General features: G+C 44.3%; 1 pseudogene; it reads right to left on the reverse strand.

The window, feature by feature from the left end:
• Window positions 1–20,034: 20,034 nt before the first annotated feature.
• LOC138528067 (actin-related protein 5 pseudogene) lies at window positions 20,035–21,669 on the reverse strand (annotated as a pseudogene).
• Between the last annotated feature and the right edge of the window lie 745 nt (window positions 21,670–22,414).

Below are 22,414 nucleotides of genomic sequence, written 5' to 3' on the forward strand. Positions count from 1 at the left end.
TGGGCAGGGATGAAAAGGGCATCCTTTTTGCTTCTATTCTTCAGTCTCAAGAGGGAGAGGACAATATTCTCAAAGAGGTCAGAGAAGGACTCAACGTGGGTCCAAAGGTAGAGGAGGAAAAACTCCATGGGCAGCTTCTGCCACCTTGCCCTCAGTAGAATTAGTAACTGCAGTGGAGAGGAATCAGGGTTGGTACTCTCCCTATTTCCTAGTCCCAAAGAAGGATGGAGGAGTGTGACCCACCTTAGACTTGAGACACTTGAACAAGTTCCTCAGGAAGGACAAGTTCAAGATGGTAACTTTTTCCTAGATCCTTCGGGCCCTTGGACTCCAGGATTGATTGGCGTCATTGGACATTCAGGGTGCTTATTTTCATGTGCCCATAGCTCAAAAGCAAGCACAGAAAGTACCTGAGGTTTGCAGTTGGCGGTTCTCATCAGTTTCGGGTCCTGCCATTCGGGCTCACCTCCACCCCGAGGGTCTTCACCAAGCTTATGTCAGTGATGGCAGCAAGTCTAAGGAGGGAGGAGATTCACATCTACCCCTACCTGGATGACTGGTTGATCAGAGCTTGTACTCCAGAACAGGCTCAGTCTCCTCAATCGAACTTGCCACTTCCTCCTAGAGCTGGGCTTCTCCCTGAATTTCAAAAAAGTCCCACTGGACAGAATCACAGAAGCTTCAATCTATTGGAGCAGTCCTGGATTCAGCCTCGGCAAAAGCCTTGCCACCTGAGTTGAGGGCTCAACATCTCTCGCAGATAGTCGCGAAATTTCAGAGTGCCCAACATCTCCCAGCCTTCGACTTTCTAAGGTTGCTCTGCCTCATGGCATCCTGTATTTTTCTGGTGCCGTAAGCCCGTCTGAGAATGACATCCTTTTAGTGGGCTCTAATATCCCAGTGGTCTCAATTCTTCAGCAGAATGACAGATTAACTTCAGGTTCGAGCAAGGTGGGCCAGGATCTCCTGTGATGGGCCTGCCGAGAGAATATACTGAGAGGAGAACCCTTCTGCCATCCATGGCTAAAATGACAATTGTGACAGGCGCCTCCCTTACAGGATGCGGAGCACACGCGAAAGACCATTCAGTCAGCGGACACTGGTCTCTGTCAGAGCCATGCTTCACAAGAACCTGTTAGAGCTGAGAGCAATGAGATTAGCACTGATGGCCTTTCTGCCCTCATTACATGGGAAAAGTGACCTGATAATGACAGACAACACAGTGGCCATGCACTATCTCAACAAGGGAGCCCCTGTGCAGAGAGGCAGTGCAGCTCTGGCTCTGAGCACTAAAAGAAGGAATCTCTTTTCTGGCAGTTCATCTAGCCGGAGAAGAAAACACAGCAATGGACCTTCTGAGTAGGCAAAGCACAAACCTCCACGAGTGGAAGTTGGGTCAGGAAGTCCTTCTGGAGATCTTTGCCCTTTTGGGAACCTCTAAAGTGGATCTGTTTGCAACCAGTAACAATCGGAAGCATGAGCCATTCTGTTCCAGGGAATGTCCTCAAAGAGGAGCTCTAGGGGACGCGTTTGTGGTGGACTGGGAATTTCCACTAGTCCCGGTCATTCCTGAAGTCACGAGGAAGTTTAAGAAGTTCAGGAAAACAATGATTCTGATTTCTCCGCATTAGGCCAGGAGAGCGTGGTATCCGGACCTTCTGGAAATGGCCATCTGCCCTCCAATTTGCTTTCCCCATAGAGAGGACTTGCTCTCGCAAGAGAGGGCTCTACTTCTTCATCCAAAAATCAGTACTCTGATCCTTCACGCCTGGTTTCTGAGAAATGTGTAATACAAAAATTGGGACATTCTGGAGGATGTGACAGAGGTGTTGCTTTCGTCCAGAAGGCAAGCAACAAGATCGCTGTACTGCTGCTGTTAGAACAAGTTTTGCAGGTGGTGCAGGAAGAAGAAATATGACCCCTTTGCATGTAGAATTTCTACTATTCTTTTTTTTTTACTCTATTTAGTCAATTTAGGGCTGAAAGTAACCACAATCAAGGGATATTTTGCGGCACTTTCAATTTTTAAGATATCAGATGAAGGATCTTCTTTCGAGATCCTGATTGTGATACAATTCCTAAAAGGTTTGACAAACCTGGTTCCGCCGGTTCCTTTCACTGTACCGACCTGGGATTTGAACCTAGTGTTAAGGCAGCTAATGGGAGCTCCTTTCGAGCCCTTACATTCATGCCCATTAAGGATGCTAACACTCAAAATGGTCTCCTTGTTGGCTAATACATCAGCCTGCAGGGTGAATGACCTCCAGGCCCTGTCCTCAAAACCATCTTTTACATCCTTTTTAAGGACATTGTAGTGTTGAGGGAACATTCTTCTTTTCTTCCTAAAGTGGTGTCTGAGTTTCACCTGGCACAAAGGATAGTCTTACTGACATTTTATCCATCACCTCACCCTTCCAAAGAGGAGGAGAGGCTTCACTGGCTAGATCCAAGAAGGACCTGTTGTTGAGAGGACTGGCTGTTGTGTGTATGCTGCCTTGCTCTACTGTCCCCCTATATTTATGTGAACACTGAATGCGTGTTGCGAGTGATGTGTGTGTGTTTACTTGAAGCTTGGTTGGATGTTGCTTGAAGTTTGGCTGGTGATTGCTAAGTTTGTTCAATGGTTGTATTCTGTGGGATGTCTGTAGGGAGATACGTGCTGCTTCACGGTTGTGGTAACACCTGGGTCCGTCGTGAGGCAATCCGTGCCCCCCTCCTGTTCCCCACCTGTTTATATGATTGTTGTTTCCTTTGGTGGTTTTGGTTGTGTGCCAGAGTGTGGCAGGCTCGGTGTCTGGAAGTGGTGGGTCCAGTTGGAAGGTTGTTAGTTGTAGTTGGAAGGCTTTTGTGTGAAAGGGAGATGTTGTGGTTGGATCTGGTATGAAAGGGAGATGTTATATGTTTTGGTTGAATCTGGTATGAAAGGGAGATGTTATATTGTAGTCTTGTCTTGTCACTGGCCTGGTGTGCTTCATATCAGAATGTTGATGTGTGAATGAGCAGCTCAGTAGAATGTTGTGTGGATCTCTGAGTGAATGTTCTAGGAGTGTTAGTTGGGGCCTGAACTGGGTATGGTAGGATGGCCATTGGGTCTGCTCCTTTTTATGTAGTGGATTGACCCATCCCTGTCCAGTCATCAATGTCAATGTATATACACAAGCATAACAGGATTATGTACATACTGTACATTATGTATAATAAAGCCCCACCTGGACCAATCCGAGACTCTACCTCTGGTCTGTGTCTGAGTGCTGAGCTGAGTGACTACAAATAGACTTTATAACAAACGGACACTTAAGAGTGTGCCAAATTGACGGTCCAGCTACCCATTTGGCTGAAAATTGAGTAGACCGCTTAGTGGCTTTGAATGACACTGATGCAACAGCCCACCTCTCAACATAGAATGAATGCGATTAATCCACCTACAAGTTTTCAAGCATTTATTTGCTATCATCAAGACCCCTGACATTGATCTTGCCTCTTTTGGCTTGACCGGCAAGATGTAGGGCCTTGAATCAGTGGACACGTCATGGAAGTATTATTGACATATGCTCATTGCCGTGACATCACACGTTCAACATGCAGAGTCACGATTGTTTAAATGGATTGTGAAATCAAAATTGCAGTCACTCTTCAACAGCGCAGTAACGGCCGTTAACAGACGCTGTGTGGCAAGCAGCTAGATGTAAGTAATTTGCAATGTATAATTTCAATATATATTCTTGGTAGAGATAATCTTTTCAATAGATGCACAGGCTTTTAGTAATATGGCGGCAGTGTCTAAACACGTTGTTCTATTACAGCGAGGACAGTAACATTCCCAGACCGCTAGTCTGATCACGGATGCTGCATGCCATATATATATATATATATATATATATAAAAATCGCAATGTGTGCATATATATATATTCAGTGAAAAAACGCTGTTAAAGGGACGTTATGGTTCCAAGTAAAACCGAAAAACCCTTGAAATTCGCCAGTTATAGTAAGCTAAGCAACCATAACTCGCGCCACCACCGTGCACTGCTAAGCCTAACACCCAGGACATCAAATATGACATCACAAATGTCATTGATGACATCACTGATGACATCACATGTGCATTTACCTTTGATGAAAAGTCTGTATAAGGGATTCTTAGTGTAATGTTAATAAAAAAAGTGTCAAAGATTATTGGAATAAATATGAAGTGCTAATCAGTGCATTAAGCTATGCATTAATATAAATAGCATTCTATTATTAACTTCAATCCAGTATACTAAGGTACTCATGTAGAAACATAGGCATCGTGTGCAGCATACATGATGGAGGTGCAATATTCATAAGCTTGCCATGTTGAATAGTGAAATGATAACTGTTTTCATATTAGAGTTTTGCGTACAGTGAAACTTGTGATAAGTAGGTAATAAAACCCACTTACTACATAATTGAATTATTATAGACAAATCACAAAGAGACAACACCACATACAAATATGAATATATACAAGGGAATTGAAGTAAGAAAAAAAACAGCAAAAGTAGCAGAAAGTTTCATAACCTAACTGATTACCTTTATGCAGAGAAATGATTGTTCTGTTTCAAAGCTGTTACTTACCTTATTATATATATCACATGATGTGTCTGGACCCTAAGGAAAATAATGTGAGTACAACATATAAAAATATGAGCATATACAGGGAAAGTACAGTAATAAAAAAACATCAAAACTATCAGAAAGTGCTGATAACTCTACTGATAATTTTAATGCACAAAAAGGATTGCTGTCTTTCAAGGTTGTGTCTTCCCCTATGTATATGTTTCATATGATATGACTGGACCATAAGGGAATTATAGTAAGAACATACTTGAAGGATAAGTCTACAAATATAGTACATTTACAATTTTTAGTTCCTGACTGTTACTGAAGAAAATCATGTGGCCTAGATATGTCAGTGTAAACAGAAAGAACATTGCTCAATTACCTCTCTCTTAGTCCACCTTATAGGCTAGTCAGATAGAAACTAAATCAGTTTGGGTAAGTTATCTATTTCATTTACCCACAGTACATATGGGTTGACAAAAAGATTTGTCGTGCCAGAATACAGGTGTTAAAAACACATTGTAATCAACAATTAAATTCAATACATAGTGTGGTATATGCTTTCCACAAGACATTACCACCTTTCGAATATATAAAAAACGTTTAAGAAAGACAATTTAGAAAAAACAAATCCAGAATGATGGCACGATGGTGCCAATTGTGGCTGAGGTTAGTAAGTGACAAATACAATTATGCATAGACATAAGATGTTATTACCAATATCTATATTCGCAGAGGAGCAAACTATCAGTGTTCAAACAGAAAATACACAAATATCTTTTTGTGTACAAAGACAGCAAGATTTAAAGTGTCTTAGGGATGTCTACATATGTTTCGGCTGAACAGAATTTCGTGAACACCTTCCCTGGTGTTCCGCTGTTATTGTTTAAAGCCCTCTTCAGGACAGTGCGTTGTTTTAGAAAATTGACAGTACGTTCAATGCTCCCGTCTCCGTTTGGTTGGAATCGAAAAGGAGACTCTTTTGATCTTGAATTGGTTGGACTAAAGTATTTAATGGTTTTCTCAGGCCGTAACTTCCTGTTTCGTGATTTGTAAATTTGGACAATTTATCCACTTGGTAACTTCTAATCTGTTTCTCAATAATTCAGGTAACAGACGTATTTTTGCATTTTTCAATTTCAGGCTCTGTACCTCCTTGTCGAGGCTTCTTCGCAACTTTTATATGCTGTTTTTTGTTTTAGAAGGAGATTCAAAGGGCCCACACGCATCCTTTATGAACTCATCTGCCTGCTGGTTGCTCTCATTTTCAATTTTCATGCGTGGGCGTCTTTCAGGTCTTCGTTCGTGTATACCTTCGTGGTTGAATACTACAGATATGTCAGGAAAGGAAAAAAGGGGGCGTCAGACATGTGATGTCATCAGTGATGTCATCAATGACATTTGTGATGTCATCTTTGATGTCCTGGGTGTTAGGCTTAGCAGTGCACGGTGGTGGCGCGAGTTATGGTTGCTTAGCTTACCATAACTGGTGAATTTCAAGGGTTTTTCAGTTTTATTTGGAACCATAACGTCCCTTTAACAACGTTTTTTCACTGAATTTCATTGGTTTCTATTAGTGCAACTTAACCATAACGTCCCTTTAACAAAGTTTTTTCATTGAATATATATATATATACATACATATATATTTGGTAAATATATTCTTTTAAATGGATGCCCCGGCATGAGTTAATACGTGACAGTATCTGAAAATGTCATTTTATTACAGCGAGAACATTAGCAATAATAAGACGCAAACCAGGCAGAATTGCCATTACTGATGCAGAACCGCGTTCCATTTAACAGTACTGAGAGACAACTCTTGATAGCCCGGTGAGGACAGGGCAACAAACCCACGATGCATATCGTTTTGCTGGTAATCTAGAAAGCCAGTAACAATGTAACTTTCCTGATGTGTAAATCATTTCCTTTAGATGTTCGAAATTATCAACATGCATATGCCGCAAGATGAGCATGTACTATAAACTTTAAGATAAGATGATCTTTGAAACAGAGAACCGGTTGAATATTTTCAGAGGTATGCCGGACTTAAACGAGTTTAGTGACAAAGCTGGGCATTCCGTGCATGATTTAACAGGATATTTCCCTTTTTCCTTTCTGACATAATCTTGTAGATTACAGAAGGGGTGATAAACGCTGATAGCATACAACAAAAAGGAGAAGCAACAATTTTTCTCCTTGATGGCAATTATGGGCGGTAAGCCGTGTATTAGTGGGCTAGCCATTAGATTTTCAACCAACCACCTATTTAGGCTACTGGTGACAATGTTTGACAACACATGGTGTGGGAACAGGATCATGGCTAATCGCGATCAAATATTGTAAACACTCTTAAATAAAACTGCAATTTCAAACCGGCTTTTCAGTTCACCTAAGGATTGATAGTCACAAAACTCAGGATCACAATTAAGTACCATTTGCATTTTCAGAATTGGAAATGTTCTGGGAATTTAGGCTTCTAGAACACTTGGAATTGGCTGACTACATTTTCCCATCCAGAAAGAGACTTACTGGTGTGGGGGTGGTGTTGGGCCGGTGTGGCACTATTTAAACCATATGTTTGAGACTTTTAACTATGAAACCACCGCTACATACAAAGTACATGGCCATCCTAATAATGGATTGTCTCAATTTCTTCTCCCTTTCCTTCTCCTTTGCCATTCCCCCTTTTTCGTTTTCCCTTTTTCTTATATATCACCAATTTGGACTATGGTAAACAACACAATCATATGTATGTGTATATATATTTGGCGCACATTATTATGTTGGTAACCTATTGTTCACCTACAAATTACCTATTCGGGACATGCTTGGGTGTTTCATAAATTGTGGACATGACTTAAATTGTTTTAACCAATGGTGGTCCAAACCAAATGTATGATGCACAATGCAAATAGTCCTGAAGAAGACCTTTTAAAAGGTCGAAACATATGTCAGCTATGTGTATTGAAGTTATATTACATTTTCCATTGATGGAATGATCACGTGTGTCAAACAGACATTCATTTCTTGAGACTTACTAGATCAACGTCAACTTAGGCCCAATTGGGTTTGTAGATAAGCCCAACTCAGAATGAATGGGAGATAAGGAGCGCATGGAGTATTGATAACCAATCGAATATTGTCAATTTCTGGCCTTTGGCTTATACCATTTGCTTACATCCATGCTTGCATCCTCCAATTAGAATATCATTAGTGATCCAATCAGAGGTGTTGCTAGGGGGGGTAAGGGGGCTATACCCCCTGGTCTTTTGGTTGTAGCCCCGGATAGAATCTCAGGAGCTACATCCAAAAGGCTAGCTAGCCCCCAGTCCCAACAGATCCGACATTAGCTTAACCCCGGGTCTTTTTCAGACCTGGCAACACCCCTGGATCCATTAATTACAAACAGATTAAAACAAGATATAACCTGACAATAGCACCTTCCCTTTTACAACCTTTTGAACTATCATTAAAGAAACCGTGGGAATTGAAATGCTGTTTTTGAGAAGAGTTGCTGAAAAACTGAGGCACAGAGAGGCATATATTACTTGAACCCAAATGTTGCCACAAACCTGAGATTCCTTCTACCTGAGAGGTGCTGAGAACCTGAAACACATGAACCTGAGGTGCAATGAGGGCCCAGAAGCATCCTAAACCTAGGAGGTGGTACAAATGAAAACACTTCAATTTGTAAAGGTGCCAAGAAATGAAACCTACTTGAACCCTGAGAGGTGGTAAGAAACGTGTAGAAAACTTGAAGCATGGCAAAAGAAAAGTCCAAACTCTGTGAAAAACCGTGGGGCATCAATCTGAGGCTATGCAGGTCAAGGATATTGCAACAGAGCACGCTGGCGACAAGATAAACAAGTCAATGTCGAAAATGAAATCCTTATTCGAATAACTGATATATGTAGTTATTTGACTCGGAACACATTGTTGCAACTGCTAAAAATGGGCTGGAAGATATGGTACAGTTCTAGAACTGCCTTTGCTGGGAGGGACAGGGGACTACATGAGGCCAGATCTAGACTGACTGCATTTTCACGAAGGAGGTTGAAAATATGAAGGGGTAAGGAGACTGAAGCCCGGTGAAGGGCTCCATCATTGCAAAGTTCAGAACATTGCTTTGCTGGAGCGAATTGTGATGTCCTTCTAGAAAGCAAACATAGTTGTTTTTACTCATTATGCTATAGATGGTTACATGATATCGGACACGCTAAACATAATCTCAATAGAAAATGTCTTGGTGTGAATATTTGAGCCAAGAGCTCCGGTTGGAGTCAGTGAGCATGCGCAGCATCGCACCCCTTGTCTGTTCCAGTGCCGTCTCTGCATTTGTCGTGTTTTGGAATGCCTCATGATATTGGAGCATACTTGCATTCTAGGAGGCAATTGTATTCCCCTTTGTTTCTGCCTTGCACTAGTGTGATAGTGAACCACTGCATGGGGGAATCATTTCACCCGACAGGCACATATATCATATCGTATATCACTACAGTGTATCCTTTTCTGTTTACTCAAGCGGAATCCTGTGTAGTGCTTGAATGTCAGCATATGTGCCGTGTTGTTTCACGGTGCTTGAGCGGGGTCTGCTGTACTCTGATGCTAGATGGAAGTTGTCCCTTTTATGCATCCAACCAACCACATTCCTATCCGACTCTATTTGAGGGCCAAAGCACCTATAAACCAAAACTATTTCATTAGAGTACAGGTAGGAAGAAATGGGATAAGAGGAGGGACACAAAACTTGTATGAGTTGTCTGGTTATTTACCCACCCTTTGTCTACCCATGGGCATGCTAATCCCTATGGCCATTCCTACCCACTTCCTGCCCTTCCCCACTCAAAACACATCCTCCTGCGATGTCTTTGAGCTAAATTATTTCCAAGCCTTACCATCAAACGTTGCGCACAAAGTGCCTGCCAGTTTTTTTTTTTTTCAAAGCAGCCTTCTGAGAGTTAATGACTTAATAGGATCTCTAAACACACTGCTGGTGTAAGAAAAATGTCTTAACCAGGTCTGCCTCAGACACTCGATTTATAAGCAGTATGTGTGTCCTTGTGAAGTCCTGTTAAAAATAAGCTTTGGCAGAGCCAACAGTTTTGGCTTGTCTATATGTATTAGACAGTTGCCAGGCCCCGCTATCATATGCCTAGCTACTTGCACAATTCTGAAGATGTTACCATCAACGGCGTTAGTGCCTGGCAAATGCATTTCCCATGCCTACACAAAAACCAAAACTGTTGGCATAGCAATGCTTGTTGACTTTGTCAGGAGTGTTTAGAGGCTGCTGCCACTCGTGCCAACGACTGCCCAAGGCACCTTGTGTCTCCCCGCTGATCAACCCTTCTTTGATCAATTAGGTAAACTGTGTTTATATATATGCCGCACAGCTGTCATTTCACTGCATGATTTCACGGCCATTTTCCAGATTATTCTCTTATCAGCTGCAATGAAATCTTTTGGTCAGGGTCACAAAAGTACACTAAGCCCCTAAGCGACAACAATGTTTTTACATGGGAACGTTCCATTGAAAAATGTTTGTAAATCAGGCCCTGAGTGCGGCCACACAGACACACGCATGCTTAAAAAGCATCCCTTTCACAAGAGGAAAAAAAAGTGTACCGTGTATGCAAATCTTTGCACTGTGATTGGATAAACGACGGTGTGGGGGCAGAGCTTACAATCAATTTTCACATGCGAAGAAGGAGTGATAAAAAGAAACACTGTTTCTCTTTATAGTAAAAAAAAATACTTCGTGCTCTAAACACTCTCTGAGCGCCTGGTATTTTTGGTTAACAGCTCAAATCTAATCACAGGCATAAACATTCGAGCCACGAGAACACCAAATGGAAAGTGTTTTGCACACACTTGAACGTGGCAATAGTTAATGGGGTCATGCGGAGTGAACTGTGCGCCTGGATGCTTGGACGTGCGTACAGTATGACCCTCATTTCAGCGCATGGCATGAATCGAAGCCTCGCCTCGCCCAGCAGGGCCGCATGCAGCTGGCACCGTGACTGATGCACTGCAGCAAAGCAAGGAAGTCCTTGACTCACCTTGCTGACTGCTATGATATTAAATATAGCGGACCGTGTTACCCGGCATTGGAAATAAAGCCGAGGCTTCTCTGTGTGTAATGGAACACCGCCGCCCTGCCTCATTTGCAAGACGCTGTTTGGGGCACGGCAGACACACATTATAGCAACCGGGACGGCTGGCAACGTATTGGTGTGGAAAATCTATTCATTGCCTTGACGTTAAGGAAACGTGCAGGGGCCGTGTCAAAACAGAGACAGCCCAATATAGAGTATATGGTTATTACCTCGGAAGATACGGTTATTTATGTTTCACTGCCAGTGAATGGGGTAATTCCCACAGCCGATTTCTTTTGGGGGCAAAGGTGGGCAGGAAAGGTATTCATTTGGTTGGCAAAGGGCAGTGGCGTGGCACAGCTTGTGTGAGGTTGGGGAGGAGCTGAGGGAGAAGGGAGGCCTAGAATTGGACAGATGAAAATTAGGGGACAAACTAGTGCCCACCTGTGTTTGCTGCATTGTGCCTCACAGAGCCGAGACATCCGCCACCACAGGGTGTTTTTATGACCTGGTGCCAGTGTTTGACATATGCCACTGGAGTGTTTAGCAATCGTGGGCTTGAAAAGCACAGTATGCTTTCAGTTCTGTAGCTTAGAAAGGTATAAACAAGGAAAAGGGTGGCTCGACAGCGTACACAAGGCAGAACGGGCCTTGAAGCTTTAGGAGGCCAAGGGGTAACTATAATTGTCAAGCTTTTGTTTAACGTACACATATTTGTACGCGCCCTACATTTATTTATTTATTTTTACATTTGTGAAGCACCTGAACCCTGCGGCATCTGTCACACAGTCAGAAGAAATCTACACACCCATTTTCTCGACCGCATTTTTACAAACCTCCATACCGATCATACATGGGCGATAGGGAAGGCAAAGAACAGATCATGAGAAAGGGTGATAAAAGAAAAAAGGAGCAGGGAGAGGGGGAAAGTAGGGAACGTAATCCATTTGCCGTGAATCAGGTGGGTTTAAAAAGTACTTCTCCATACAACTTTGTGATGCTATCCAACAGCTTTACCTTGTCATTGGGTTAATGGACATACTTTAAATAACGCTTGACCTGTGCCCAGGACACTTCAATCTGATTTAAAGAGACTGTGGGGGAGCTCCGAGTCGGAAAGGGTCTCATCCCTCCACGAATTTCCAAATGGAGGGCTATTTTGAATTGATGTCCATTAGTATTCTGAGCGTTGGGCCATCTTGGGCAGAAGATCTTTTCAACTTCAGGATCAGCACCCCTCATAAAATGCTCTCCTCGAAGAAGGCTGTGCCCAGTATGCCTTTAAAGTTCAGTGCTCGGCCATGCTTGGAAATGCCCCCGGTGCCATGGACTTTGACTGGATGTTGTGGCTGCGGTTTACTGGGCAAGTGCCCTCTTTTCGAAAAATGGCACCACATTCAACCTTTGAAATGTGATGGATGTTTCATTGGTGTACAGCATGGCTATAAAGTGCCAGTCTGTCTCAGTCCAATACTTTGTGGGCAACGCCTGCTTCTTCTTATTCATATCACAGATCATGGGGGGACATCCTAGTATGTAACAAAAAAATACCATAACTGTCATAAACAATGCAGACAAGCACTGCACAACCCACGAGGTTCCCCTTTTTACCCCCTCTGGCGCCCATTACCACTTCACACCTCACAGTGCATCAGGACCACAAAAAACCCAAAACAAATCATGACAGTAGTGTAAATAATCATAACGTATTGACATAAACACCACACAAATGCAAAGTCAAGCCTCCCTCTTCTGCAGGCAGTGGTACATCTATAAACCTTTAGACCCAATTGAATACTACAGTAAATGCAATTATTCCCTGCCCCGCAGCCACTCTTGTACACGTCAGTGGTGCGTTAGCAAGTTCACAACAGTCAGCGGCGTCTCAGCATCCCACTTTCTTCTGTCACATGGATTTGTATGCCCCTGCTTCTCAGTGCCGGAGTAGTAGAGCATCAGAAATGTTCCAGATATGCCTACAAATGGGTCTGATGCCAGCGGTCCAGGTAGTTTCACAAAACACTGAGCTCGTTGTGCCATCTCCCATGATCTTATCGTGTAAACAGGTGGTTGAAAACAATCTCCTTCTCTGTACACATCCATGGACCCTCTTATCTCGTTCACTTCTAAGCACTCCACAGTGTGTGATTATGTAGATAAATTGCCTGGGGCCATGAACATAGCTCCAGATCAACTCAACCAGGAAACTATGATGTCCTCTGTGCAGGCACCACAGTCTCACTGTGCCAGTACCTTTGAAGTGCTGATGCTGTTCAGTAACACGGCAGTGGGTCAAGAGGAAGCCTGTGACATGGATTCCTTGCTGCCCTCCTTCGCACATACTACAGCCCCCTCCTGCATGCCTCTAATTCTATCACACATGAAACTGCTTTAGCAAGCCTGCCACCAGAGAAAAAAATCCCTCGCGGCAGGGCGTGACAGAAAAACAAAATGCATGTTACTCAATACAAGGTCCCTCATTAAACATTCTACTGAGCTAGCTGATCATATTAGCATCCACAAAATTGATCCGTGCGGAATCATGATTGCATGATGCCGCAAGACCCGCACTTACACTTGCAGTGCCTATAGGGTTCAATATACTGAGAGCTGACCGTTTGAATGGGAAAGGCGGTGGAGTGGCCATGATTTATGACACGCCCCTACAGATTCGGAAGGTAGAGAATATCACTGTAACAAATTGTGCAGAAATATAGGCAAAGTTGGAAATGGACCCCAATTCCACAGTTAACATCTGTCTCATATACAGACCCCCAGACAGCATGCCTGACTTTCTGCTTAATCTAAGCAATTTGATATTACCCAGTCTCAAACCTAAGGCGAGAACTCTTCATTTGGGAGATTTTAACCTGTCTCTCTCAGCACATCAAATTGCCTACCCATAATAAAGGTAGGATATTAGACTGGGTACTTACTCAGAATATCACTTTAGAAGATATAGGAAGTAACCCCCTATCCCTGGCCCGACCATTATCTTCTGGAATGGAGCATGTCAATACCCATCCATCAAAAAAGCAGACAAGAAAAGTGGGGGGTCTCATACAGGAACCATCGCAAGCTGACATCATCTGGTATGGTCCCATTTATTTCACCTACCATTAACAACTTGCCAAACCTGAATACATCCGATGGGTTGGCTGCAGTATATCTCAATGCACTTGAGAAGGCCATTAATTGTGTGGCCCCTGTGAAATTATGTTTGTCAAAAATCCAGCCTAATAAAAAGTGGTTGTCTACTGATATCCACATCTTAAAAACAAATAAGATCAAAGCCCTGAAGCAATGGGAAAACCCCACTTTACTGAAGATAACATCACCTACTCTGTAGCAGCGACAGCACACAAGAACGCTACATCCAATGCAAAACAGTGTTTTTATGACCAAAGAATTGCTAGAGCAACCTCCTATTCTAGGGAGCTATTCAGAATCCGAAAATAATTGGAGGACCCATGTCCCCTTTCCTCTCAGTTCACCAGAGATTCTAAATGGTGTTTGTCCACCCAAAACGCCTTGACAAATATGTTGAAGAACATTCAAATAGATACCTCTGCTAAAATGAGAGGGGAGACAGTTATTGTGGACTCTGCATCCCCAAGTATTTATGCAAATGTCCCAAATTTGAGTTCCAGCCTATTACTGAACAACATTTACCAGAGGTTTTGAGGAAACTAAAGCCCATGAATTGCAAGGAGGACATGTCCGGCCCTCACAGTTAAACTATGTGCTCCACAGTGGGTCCCCTTGATCACCAAATTCGCGAATGCCTCCTTCAGGGAAAATTCCATCCCTGTGAACATCAAACAGGCCTGGATATCTCCATTGATCAAAAAAACATCCATGGATGCGAGTGTGCCAGATAATTACCGGCCAATTACTAATGTCCCCTACCTGCAAAAAAATATTGGACAAGTTGTCCCAGCTACAAATTGAGGAGTTCCTTTTTCATCAAAATATTTTGGGACATAAATAATCTGGGTTTCGACCTGCTCATAGCAGAGTCGACCCTTCTTGACTTAAAATCCAACATACTTAATATCTTTTCAAAGGGGAATACAGCAATGCTTGTGCTACTAGATCTGTCTGCAGCATTCGATTTGGTGGATCATTCCATACTTGCGGACAGACTGTGAAGCACAGCACACTTTTCAGACTCAACTCCAGGCTGGCTAAAATCATGTCTATCAGACGGTAAGGTCAGAGTCTTCTTTAAGGAGGCTAGTGCAGAGGAGTTCTCGGTAACTTGTGTTGTGCCACAGGGTCATGTGTGTAACCTTCATTATTCAACATCTTCATGCTCCCATTATTCATATGCAGCCGGCATAATACATGACAACTACGCAGATGACACACAATGTCTTGTTCCTCTCTCTGGGGACTACACCACTGACTCCACTACCGTGAATCTAATCTACAGTCTGATCCAAACCTGGATGCGAGCTAATAAGCTTGCACTTAATGACTTGGGTACAGCACCACAACTACGAATGCTAAGCCCAGAATATCAGCAGTTCAATATTGTGGGTTGTACTATCAAGACCCAATCCAAGGTTAAGACTCTAGGAGTCACCCTAGATCAAGAGCTGTCCATCAAAGTTCAGGTCAATAGTCTGGTCTCCAGTACTTCATACCATCTGAAATTGCTGGGCCAGCTTCGCCCCTTTTTGAACACCATCAACTGTGCTACCATTGCACATGCTATTATAGGGGCTAAACATGACTATTGTGCTAGTCTCCTGCTGGGCATTGCCAAAGAGAAGCTTACCCGTCTGCAGGTAATTCAGAACAATGCTGTTCACATCGTGAAAGGGCTGTGCAGAACAGATAATGTTTCCACAGCTAGAAGAGCTTTGCACTGGCTCCCGGTGAGTAGCAGGATCCTATTTCTTGTTCATTGTATCACGCACCGTTGCCTCTATGGACAGGGGCCCTGGACAGGGGCATAGGTACCTATCTAATTGCATTTCATGGCTACGAGCTTGAAGAACATTGTGATCTAATAATGCCTCCCTTCTGGTAATTCCACCGATCAGTCTTGAGGGTATGTACATTGCTATCTGTCTTCATACGGGAGCTGAAAACTACTCTGTTTTGTTACCCCCTTACTTGTTGATTTCCATATCTGCTGATGTATCTGATTTATTGTTGATTGTTGTTTTCATTTTGTTAAGCACCTCCATGCCATCCGGCCATTGTTTTGCGCTATATAAATAAAATTAATAAATAAATAAATTATGCATCTGTGCAGTGCTACCAGTACTCAGGTGAATTTCTCGTTTTCAGTATGCTTGTAAATCATTCATGCACTGCCACTATGGAATGTTGGAATACTTCTATAAGCTTGTTTACGATGACTTAGACACTATACTAAGTATGCCCATGGACACACTCATCCTTCAACGGGACTTAATATGAATCAGGTGATCCTTAAAATCCATACTTAACCTGGATGTTTTATATAACTAGGTTTTACAAGAAAGACAGATGACAGAAAAAGTCACAGTTCATAAAATAGTTGGGGAAAATACCAAATTTTCTATTGGCAGTTCATGTTATTATTTCATTTTTGTTTTACTACAAACTGTTAATTAATGCCATTTGACTCTGATGAATATCTGAGGGGAAGAACATCTGTGGGCATGCATAAATTGCATGGGCATTGAGACATCACACAACTGTGCTATATGTGCAAGGAACACACAATCTGAATATACATTGAGCTATTTGTAATTTCAAAGGTTTGTTTGAAGTCTATGAGTCATACTCCACTAATGTGAAACATATCATACAGGACATCAGAAGTAGGTCAGGGACTTGCCTTGTCGGAGCTCACATGGCACCCCGGTGCAGCCTCCTATTCCCTCTACTCAATAGGTCAGGGACTTGCCTTGTCAGAGCTCACATGGCACCCCGGTGCAGCCTCCTATTCCCTCTACTCAATAGGTCAGGGACTTGCCTTGTCAGAGCTCACATGGCACCCCGGTGCAGCCTCCTATTCCCTCTACTCAATAGGTCAGGGACTTGCCTTGTCAGAGCTCACATGGCACCCCGGTGCAGCCTCCTATTCCCTCTACTCAATAGGTCAGGGACTTGCCTTGTCAGAGCTCACATGGCACCCCGGTGCAGCCTCCTATTCCCTCTACTCAATAGGTCAGGGACTTGCCTTGTCAGAGCTCACATGGCACCCCGGTGCAGCCTCCTATTCCCTCTACTCAATAGGTCAGGGACTTGCCTTGTCAGAGCTCACATGGCACCCCGGTGCAGCCTCCTATTCCCTCTACTCAATAGGTCAGGGACTTGCCTTGTCAGAGCTCACATGGCACCCCGGTGCAGCCTCCTATTCCCTCTACTCAATAGGTCAGGGACTTGCCTTGTCAGAGCTCACATGGCACCCCGGTGCAGCCTCCTATTCCCTCTACTCAATAGGTCAGGGACTTGCCTTGTCAGAGCTCACATGGCACCCCGGTGCAGCCTCCTATTCCCTCTACTCAATAGGTCAGGGACTTGCCTTGTCAGAGCTCACATGGCACCCCGGTGCAGCCTCCTATTCCCTCTACTCAATAGGTCAGGGACTTGCCTTGTCAGAGCTCACATGGCACCCCGGTGCAGCCTCCTATTCCCTCTACTCAATAGGTCAGGGACTTGCCTTGTCAGAGCTCACATGGCACCCCGGTGCAGCCTCCTATTCCCTCTACTCAATAGGTCAGGGACTTGCCTTGTCAGAGCTCACATGGCACCCCGGTGCAGCCTCCTATTCCCTCTACTCAAATCTGTTTCTTTCAACCAGACCTTTGGCAAGAAGAAACACAACCATCGTCGACTATTTCCCATGGTTCATTTGTCCTATGAAGCTCCAATGAAATCCAAGTTTCAATGGAGAATAACAGCTATTTGCGTTCACAGTTCACTAACTTAACTTACGTGCATGTATCTTTCAAGAATAGTTATGTGCTATTAGTAGCCAGTGTGCACGAACTACACGCAGGCAAATATCTTCATCTATCTCTGCAACAAAGGGCCTTGGTGCTATGCCCCAGACTTGAGTCTGAAGCACATTGCAATAAGACCATTTTCGATTCCTTGGGATAAGCGCAGAAGGCAACATCACCTGACTTTTGGGCATCATCTGTAAACTATGAGTCACGTCGCAGTCCGTCATGTCCAGCCAAGGTTAGTAACTTGAATCCTGTGAATTGAGGACAGTAGAGACGTGAACTGTTGCTCTATTATTATTGTCCTGCAGCAGGGAGACATTGATATCATTGAGGCTCCTAAAAGTACAGTAAAGGAAAGAGAAGGTGAGTCTTCAGAACCATTTAAGATGTTATACATGCGTGGTACAGAGTACACAGTACAGTATATCACTGCCGTCCTATAGTATCCTACATCCTATGGGTGCTTTGAAACACAATTTACTTGCTGTATAAGCACCTAACAAATGCACAATAAAATCAAAAATAAAATAAATAATGGGCAACGCCCCACAGCACTTTCCTAATTCTCAGCTGTCCTGTGATTTGGGTGCATTTTCCTCTAGTGTGCTGGTAGATGCAGACCGCCTGAGAGTTATGAGCCATTGTGGCATGTATTTTATGGTACACAGTGCTGGAAGCCCCTTCAGCTTGGTACTGATCTCTGGCCAATACATTTAGGCATTTTGGTTTTTCAGAAAGATGGAGCATGTATCCTCTAATCTTCTGGGACTGCACAATGCATGAAAGTAGCTCACAAGTTGAAATGTTCAAAGAAGTAATATAGTCTTCAGAATGGGCCTTTTAAATTGCCAGATGGGGTAGTAGTAGGAGGATTGGGCCTCAGAGCACTCAAACATCTGGAATTTAGTACCAGGTTGAGTAGAGCTATCAGGCCTTGGTGCCCTAATAATGAGGCTCAATTGGGATTTTCATTCTGGGTAGGCAGAAATCATCCATCTGAAAAGATGCAAATTAGCACCTTTCAAGAGGCCAGATGGTGCCAAACCTCAAAGCAGTAGCAGGCACTTCTGCAGGAGATTAATCCATGGCTCCTTAGCAGTGGATCACCCAAGTCAGTGTTGGAATAGCATGTGAAAATGACATTCAGGTAAGAACACCAAGCCCTGCAGGAAACTACGATATGTGTGCCAAGACATATGTTGTTTGCATGTGACCATGTGGACATGGTGTTTGAGTGCTATTCAGTGTGTGTAAGCTATATTAAATTAGATATGTGTGAGGAAAAAAAGAGTTTGTGTGAACCATGGAGTTTCACCCACAGCTGACACCTGCACTACGAATCTGGGATTCCACATAAACAGGCACCACTCCTTCAAAATAGCCACAGTGAAGAAAGCTAAGGCAACATGCTAACAGCTATCCCCCCTACGGATATCAAGCTCTTATATCCTAACAGACACCAGCTTCACATTCCCCATAGAGACCATGGTCCCAATTCACCTGGATCTAGGACACTGCCAATTCACCGGCCTACCCACCACCGCCTGTGCATCTATGAGAAGCGTCCTCCACGCCACTGGCTGCCTACTGAAAGTCTCCACAAATACGACCACATAATGCCCACACTCAACAAACTTCACAGCTGTATCATATAGATGGTTTCCACCATGAACGCTCACTCCTACAGAAACTGCCACTATCCCTGGTGGCCAGCGTCTCCCTAGAAACCAGGACCTGGTCAGACTAGGGCAGCAGAAATGCAAAAAAGAGAAAAACGGGAAAGAAGCTTTCGCTGTCTATGCCCCCCGTTTTGGGTACCTCATACCCATCAACATCAAAATCTGACCTCCCACACCCACCTTCTTGCAAATCAGAAAATAAAAACCAATACATGGGGGTGAGTCCTTTCCTGGTGGTGGTCTATGCCTATCCCTGTGCCAGAGACCTTCTCAAACATTCAACCACAGAGTGCTAAGGGGCAAACATTCTCATCCCAGGTCCCCCAACGTCCCACAGGCAATTAGCACATGTATATTTGTATTAAGGGCCGTCAAGGGGTTAAGCTGCCTTCTATCACATTGTTGTCCAGTGACACAGTTACTCAAGAGAGCAGACATGTCCATTGCTGCTTACGTTACTCAGTGGGTTTTACACACAATGTAAAGACACAGCCGGCTTCGTCAAGTCACCCGCAACGTTTCTCAACTGTCAAATATGGGCAGTGACAGGCATTTTTAGGCACTACATCCCAAAATGTTTCCTCACAAAGGTTTTAGATCGCTGCCATCTCAAACAGCCCTGAAAACCAAGGACACATGTCCAGGCCACAGTTGATGTACAATCCACTTCGCCAAACAAACACTGCTTCTGCACAACCCGTCCTGCACTCTTCTGTGCCCTCTACATTTGTTCCATGACACTGACATAGGATGTTATTGTTGGCTTGCTGGAAACTAAAGAGTCATCGGTTGCCAGTGTTGCCGGCTGGGTCACCAGTTTTGGGATGGTGACTGGTACATACATATTGGAAGCACTGTGTTCTTCAAGGTACTCCTCTCCTTTCTCATCATACTCCTGTCTTGTAATCCACCCATCCTCATCCTCCATATGTTCCAGTTCCCAGTTATGGGCTCCATACCAAGTATCTAGGAAGGGATTAGACGCCATGTTCACCTGGAAAGTAGACTGGAATAGCCTCATCTCAAGAAGCTCCTTCTGGACCCTGGCCTTCATCCCTCAGTACATGACGTTGCCACCAATTAGGAAAACATTCTGCACCTGCTCCTCTTGCACATCTTTGGGGTACCTATCCAAAAGATACTGCCTGGTCTCTGCAATTCCAGCCTGATCCTCTCCTATCAGGGAAGGCTGAAATGTAACCTCTGGCACTCTGATCCTTTCAGTCCCAGATACATCTGGTGGTACTGGCACCGTGGTAACTGGCCTCTCAGTTTCTGGTGGCTCCTCAGGAAACAGGGGATCTAGGTCCCTCATCTTCTACATGCCATCCAAAGAATGATCATTGACCAACTGTCCGGAACCTAGAGCTTGCTGTCCCCCACTTCCATACTGACCTCTGCCAATGACCTGAGCCAGCTTGAGACTATATGAATGCAGCTCTTCAACAGAGTCCATGTTCAGCTCTTCCAGGGCTTTGTGGAATGGTTCTATGTGTTCATCATCCAGGAGTTCCTGCACAAAAAGCTGGCTATCTAGTCTTTCTTGGTCAAGCAGCAGCTTCTCCTTGCAGCGCCCGCGGGTGTAGCACTGCCAAGTAACTTGTTGGAAAAGGGCAGTTGCATTTTGTGCACACTAGCGTCATATTACTGCGGTTACCGCCCCTTCTGGAGCTCTTGAATGTAATCCTCAGCCAAGTAAGAGCGCACATGCAGAATATCCCCCCTCCAGCTTAGTCTGATGGGCACCAGGTGGCCTGGTCATTTCAACTGCAAAAGGCTGTGGAGATAGGTGGCTGCCGTCTGCCCACCTTCTAGGATGATGCACTTACAGTTTTTCGCGTCAACCCTGCCCTTTAACACCAGTAATTTGTGGGGACTCTGGTAACGTGAAGAGATGATCAGGTTGCTGGTGGGCGTGTCCTCCTTTCTGTTGTGGAGAAAGCTGTACAGGCCATCAACACCGTACAAGACCTTGGGATCTGGTAAGAATTGAAAAGCAGCTGAGACATCATCTCCCTGGTAGATCCCTAGACGGTCAGATAGCACAACGAGTAGAGCGCTCGCTTTGACATTTGTGCAAAGCCTGCTGATGAAGGTTCGAATCCTGGCAGGGCCAAACTCAGTCTTTCATCCTTCTGAGGTAGATAAATAAGCACCACACACCGTGGTAGATAAATGAGCACCACACACCGTGGGTAATAAAAAGCAGCGCTCAGATACCTGAGGGTTCGTAGCCCTATATAAATGCTAAATTATTATTATATAGAGAGTTGCAAGGCGGCTCCGTTAACATAATGGGGTGGTCAACGCAACCTGGTTCTTCATCTACCCCCTTAGGTCCGTGGACACATACCATTTCTATCCCCGAAACTGCCTAGAGGTCCTATGATCTGGAATACACTTGTAGACCGTCTGTATTTCCATCCACCACTTTTTTCTCATCATGTAAGAAACACCCATGATCAGGGCCGGTTTTAGGGCAGGGCCGCCCGGGGGACCGCGCGTGGTGCCATTGCCCCCCCCCCCCCCCATCATGCCAGCTCTGGGGAGTCTTTCAAGGAGTGGAAGGTTCGGCAGGCGCCCCATTGAAATTAAATGCGTCCCACTCTCGGGTGTGGAGCGCATTTATTAACAATAACGTGCAGATGCTTTTGCAGCAGCGGCTTTTGAAACATTTGGCGGCCCCCCCCCGCACGACCAGGGGTGTGCGGGGGGGGGGGGAGCTGCAAATATGTGTTTTGCCACCGCTAAGGCCGGCACTGCCCCAGGCTGAACCCAGTCCAGCAGTATCCCCCTAACCACCCCTTTTAGTAAACAGTCCTGTCCTACCCTTGGCTCTCCTTTCAGCACTTACATGCTTCCCACTAACTGCACATGTTAACTGCTCCTTGATATCCTACATCGTACGCCAGTAATAAATGCCATGTTGTAAGAACTGCTTCCCCTTGTGAGCATCTAATGTAACGTGTACTGATTAACAGGACTCAGTTACTCCCCAAAGCAAGGTTCAGTCTCAGTACATACCCCATATAAAAGAAATAATCAACCTAGCAAAAAGTGCCACACAACCTGATCAACTATGCAACTGGAAATGATCTCAG

This window comes from Ambystoma mexicanum, chromosome 7q, assembly GCF_040938575.1.
Source record: "Ambystoma mexicanum isolate Mex_15411 chromosome 7q, UKY_AmexF1_1, whole genome shotgun sequence".
NCBI classification, from domain to species: Eukaryota; Metazoa; Chordata; class Amphibia; order Caudata; family Ambystomatidae; genus Ambystoma; species Ambystoma mexicanum.